Here is a 6,000-nt window from a genome sequence, read left to right on the forward strand (position 1 = left end):
GGTGATGCTTCTACAGAAACTGTTGTGGTCGGAACTGAATTGTTTGTACAAAAGTCAAGAAGTATAAAGAGGGTCTTTGATCGCCGCAGTTTATTGATCACTATAAATATGTACTGCAGCATTTCCATGGAAACTGCTACTTGTGGCAACTATACCCCGCAGAGGACTTCTGATCAGAGAGTAGTGAACAGTGAGATGTAGTTAAGGCACCGCACCCTTACATTTACATTTATATTCATTTATTTAGCAGACACTTGGCAAGCTCCCGAAGTGTGTTGTGATAGTCGTGCTGGTTGACGTTTCCATGGACTTGCTAAAGATCTCCAGCCGTGTCCCGAGCAAAGCAGCCCCACAGCATCACACTGCCACCTCCATGCTGGAAAGTGGGAACGACAGAGACGGAATTCACACCCTCACCTCATCTGTGCCCTACAAATACTGTCCCACAAATACCAAATATTTCAAGTTTGGACTTGGCCGTGCATAAGACTGCCTTCCGATCCTTGGAAAGTCCAGTTTTTTGTGTTTTTCTTTCCCAAGGAGGTGTACTTGAAACAGAGGAGTACTTTAACGACAAAAATCACAAAGCCCTGCAATTCAGCAGGACGGGAGGAAGAAGAAAGCGGTAAAGATAATCTTTCAGACCAGTTCTGCGCCTGCAAATATCGGAATGTTAATATATCGACACGTGATAATGAACCAAGAATGACTCCGATTCACATGAGCAGCACTTTGATCGGCTGACAAGGAAATTCCAGCAGCACATCCTTTTGTGTGAACTGGTTGTTTTGAAAAGCGCTGAAATAAATAAACAACGAGCTATGATTCAGCAAAGTATGTATGACCAGAGAAGGCGGATTGGAACCGACAGATTTTAGAGATTTCTTTTTTGATCACCTTTTCTGGTGACAGAACAGAACACAACTTTGCTTGACAGAACTAAGGCATGTGTTCACCTTTGTTTACTCTCAGGTCTCCATGTCCTAATTCACCCACATCTCCTTGCTTTTCATTGTATCAACTAAAAGCTGATTTCTTCTCGCTCAAAATTTTGCTGCAATTTTACCACAACCATTTAATCAGGAATTATGTTCTCCACAACAGAGCCCTTAAAAAGTTAATTGGCAGTGATTTTACAGTTACTGGTTTCCTGCTTCCTTAGCAGCACTGAGATTTTTGAAACCGAGTCTCACCTTACTGCTTGTGTGAATTCAGATGAAAGTCTGTTTACGTCACATGTTCGGAAAGGCCTCCGGAAGAAGATGCCGTGATGCAGGTGGATAAGCGGGCGCCCTAGGAACCAGAGGCTGAGTGTACGTGCAACCATTGCTGGCACAGTGAAATGATGGCTATGGTGCCGGGAAGCACATGGCAACAGGAATGCTGTTCTGCCACTATGTCCATCGTCGTGGCAACGCCGTCCATTCCCTCGGGGAAATGGTGCTCGGATAAAGACATTAGCAACATACGAGCAAAAAGCTCCACAGTCCTCAGAACGCGAGCGTCCGGCCCCCAGCGTGTATCCCTGCCGTAGCGAGTTTGCCGCTGCAGGATCGGTTTCTCATTTTGCGTAAATGGCAAAGGGGCACTTCTGGTACTCATAATCTCTAGATTTTATATACTGATATAACTTGTTTATGTCTTGGTGGAGCACAAGGATCATTTGCAGTGCCATTCTCTGAAGGAGGTGTGGTGTGGTGACACACATGTCCAAACACACCTGTTGTCTGGGACTGAAATAGGACACTTATTATCTGTATGCAAAAAAGGTCACGTGTCCGTGTGAAATGAGTTCCCGCTGTCGCTCGTGAGTCGCCGCCTCGTGTGCGACACGCAACCGCTGCCTGCGTGTGAAATATGTCATTATTGACCGCGCCCGTGTCAGATGTGTTCCTGCTGTCATTTACGAGGACAGCCACCACCGCAGGCGTGTCGAACAAGCCACCCGCGTTCGTGTGCGAGACGAGTCCCTGCTTCACGTGTGCGAAAGCACTCACTTTTGATGAATTAATGAAATAAATCATGCTTTTAAATGTTATATAGTGCTTTGCTGGAGAGGAGGGGAACGCGAGTGACGTTGGGCCTCGGGAAAGACATTCGGGCCCGAATTCAGCCAAAGGGGCTCGACAACAGGCTGCAGGGTTTAAACTGGCAGTGCCTCCACGAAAGACTACCCGTAATGGAGAAACTTTATAGGTACGGGTTGACCGGACGTCCCGACTGCCCGCGACCCCATTGTTTGGGTGCGGAAACGATGAAATACGTTTTTTGAGATTGCGGTTATGCCAGGACGGTCTGGTCGCCGGTCGAGCCCTTGTGCGGGGAGTTAGACGGCGAGATGGCATTGACTTTTGATGATATCGTGAAGCGACTGTCCCCTAAGGTTAACAAAGCAACCTCCGGTAGGATTTGGTCGATTGTGAGTTTGACAGAGAGAATTGCGGAACGCACGCATTAACCTTGTCCGAAAGGGGTTGAAAACGGGAGCCTATGGTGTTTTTTTTGAAAATTCCGAGCTGAACTGAAGTTCGGGATAAAGGGGGATGTGGTCGCCTGCGGCTGCCGCGAGGCAAAGGACAGATGGAAAGGCCTCGTGGAAAAATGTGCCTGAAGCTCTGAGGACGGACGTCTGCTCGATGGAACCGCATCTTTTCAAAACATATTGTATCCCCTTGTGTATCTATATTTCCCTTTTATATTTATTTTTTTAATTCGTGTGGATTTTATCTGTATAGTATTTCATTCACAGTTTTCAGTCGTCCGTACCGCTCACAGTGGCTTTGTTTTATTAGGTTACTTTGTGTGCTTTAAACTGTTTTATATTGATGACTAATTTATCATATGTGTATGTCTGCTTTTGATTTATTAGTCTGATTTTAGGTTTTAGGAGGTGTGGTAAATGGGGGGGGGGGCGCAGTGGGTTGGACCAGGGTCCTGCTCTCTGGTGGTTCTGGGGTTCGAGTCCCACTTGGGGTGCCTTGTGATGGACTGGCGTCCCGTCCGGGGTGTGTCCCCTCCCCCTCCAGCCTTGTGCCCTGTGTTGGCGGGTTAGGCTCCAGCTTGCTGCGAGCCCACTTGGGACAAGTGGTTTGGATGATGTGTGTGTGTGGGGTACAGTTTTATGTTGTAATTTATAAGTATTTTGTGTGTTTTGGAAGATGCATGTATGTGATATAGGGGGTGCGGTGGCGCAGTGGGTTGGACCGCAGTCCTGCTCTCCGGTGGGTCTGAGGTTCAAGTCCCGCTTGGGGTGCCTTGCGACGGACTGGCGTCCCGTCCTGGGTGTGTCCCCTCCCCCTCTGGCCTTACGCCCTGTGTTGCCGGGTTAGGCTCCGGTTCCCCGTGACCCCGTATGGGACAAGCGGTTCAGAAAGTGTGTGTGTGTGTGTGTGTGTGTGTGTGTGTGTGTGTGTGTGTGATATGATGACACAGGTTCGACTGCTATTGGGGGACAGTCAGTCCTTTCGTGGGTATGTTGGTGTGGGGAAGATGTAGGTCAGTTATATATTTTGAAGCCACAAAGGGGGATTGTTTTTTTTTTATGGGTTTTGAATATGTTACTGGAGAGAGACTTTGCAACTGTATTGACAATGGTTTTTTAGTAGGCTTTGTTCACCAACTGTAGGGAATGGAATTTTTTAAAAATTTGTATGGTTGTAAATTTGATAATTGTTTCTGATTGTGTATTATATTAATAACTTTTTTAAAGAAAAAAATCATGCTTTTCTGTGCGGCCACTGTTGGGTTTTCTTTTTTTGCGACAACCCAGTCACTACCCCCCACCCCCACCCCCGCTGTGGAACAATGCACCGAGGGTTGGTCACGACCGTCTGTGTGAGAAATAGGCCACGTTTATTCGCTTGCAATATGGGTCACTGCTGTCTGCGAAGCAGGATCGGATTCGGATGGTTCTGTCGGGCGGTCCGTGTGTCTGGCCGGCGTGCAAGTAAGTGCGTGATTCCATATCTCACGAAGACCTTCGAAGGTATTCGAAGCAAACGCTTTTGCGGTCACCATGAATTACTGCGCTGAGCAGTGACCGACCCCGGTTACAAATGTCGCCGTGTGGATTCTGTGCCCATCTTGTGTCAACATCGCTAAGGAGCGGAGCCCTTCCGCTCGATTCGGATCCGTGGGAGGGCCGTTTCGTGAAACGCGGACTTCGGTACGGCGCACTGGGTTAGTCGACCTGGATAAGGGTGTTTGGTCAGCAAACACATCGATAATGACGAGGAGAGCAACAAAAGCCAACCTCGACCGCTGCTTTGTTCACATACACGCCCTCCATTTGGCGGTATGTTTTAGAAAAAAGCACAGGATGTACAAATACACACACGCATTGTCTGAAACCGCTTGTCCCCTGCGGGGTTGCAGCCTAACCCAGGGCGTAAGGCCGGAGGGGGGAGGGGACACACCCAGGACGGGACGCCAGCCCATCGCAAGGCAGCCCTAGCGGGACTCGAACCCCGGACCCACCGGAGAGTAGAACTTGGCCAAACCCACTGCGCCACCCCACCCCCATACAAACACCCCCTCGTAGTTCATCAGTGCAACTCTGAGTTTATACAGTGTATCTGTGCTCAGATGAATGGAGATTTGTGCTTTTCGCCGATCCCCACAGGGATAACCTGCTTTGTGCAAACGGCTGTTTTCTCACAGCGCGACACCTCACGTGGCCTTTTAGTTTAAATCGGGAATGAATCCTGCGATAGCAGGAGCAGGGCGGGCCCCCTCTCATGTAAAACGTGGTGGTTAAGGCTGAGCGGAGTGCACCGCAGCCTAACTAGCTCTCGTTTGCATCTCTATTCCTTTTCTGGGTAACGATTGACGACGCTATGTCACCGCCGGGTTTCTGCGGGGACGCGGGCCGCTCTCGGCGTCCTCGGGCGTTCCGCAAGGACGCCTTCCGGTCGCTTCGCCGAGCGTGTCGAGCGGCCCCGGCGGCTCTAATGGCGGGCAGGGCGGGTCGCTTTTCCGAGTTCCCGTCCGACGAGAACGCCGCGGTGGCCTCCCCCTCCCCGGGAGAGAAACCGGACTGCCCCCGCGCCGCAGCCCAGCCTGTCGAACCGGACGGCGGAGCGACGCCGCCCCGCAAGGCCGTGTCTCTCGCGCTGCTCTTCTGCTCCTAAAAGAGGAACCACTGGTGCCATTATTGCTCCTGCCGTCTCCAGCTAATATTGACTTCGGACTTGCTTTCACTCTCCTGGATGTTTTTTAGTGCTACACTTTTACACCCATTTCATTATGATCAAGTAGTAATCAGTGACTTTGAAACCAGGGAAATCACGGTGTAGGCTGATGTATGTCCTTACATACTGCTAAGTAGCCTATGAAATTTTACCTATGCAAGTGTGTCGGAGGCTTTAGTTTAAGGTTGACATAAAATATGGCTGATGTTAGCACACAATTTGCAGTAATAATGTGGTAATATTTATAAGGGCAAATACATGTGTTGGTGTCATGTATCGCATCCACCCAACCAATGTCTATAACCACTCATCCCAAGCGGGGGTCACGGCAAACCGGAGCCTAACCCGGCAACACAGGGCGCGGGGCTGGAGGGGGAGGGGACGCACCCAGGACGGGACGCCAGTCCATCTCAAGGCACCCCAAGCAGGACTCGAACCCCGGACCCGCCTCACGGCGGGCAAAGGCCAAACACACCGATGTATCATATCCATCAATTCATTATCGATAACTACCTGTCCAGTACAGGGTCACGGTTGTTCGGAGACTATCCTGGAAGCGCAGGGCACCCTGGATGGGAGCCCAGTGTCGTGATAAAGTTTTTAACAAATTTAGAGAACTGAAAAACGATAAATTGGTAAAGAGGCGAGTTTATTCAGAGTAATTATTAGACTATTTTAGATTGGACAGTGTTGCTTGAAAGTACGCGAACCCTATAGGGATGGTAATTATTCTTACACAGAATATTAAAATAAACGTATAAAATCTCAATCTTAGATCTTAAACATAAAACGAATAGATAATTATGATTTA

The sequence above is a fragment of the Scleropages formosus genome, chromosome 6 (genome assembly GCF_900964775.1).
Source record: "Scleropages formosus chromosome 6, fSclFor1.1, whole genome shotgun sequence".
Classification (NCBI taxonomy): domain Eukaryota; kingdom Metazoa; phylum Chordata; class Actinopteri; order Osteoglossiformes; family Osteoglossidae; genus Scleropages; species Scleropages formosus.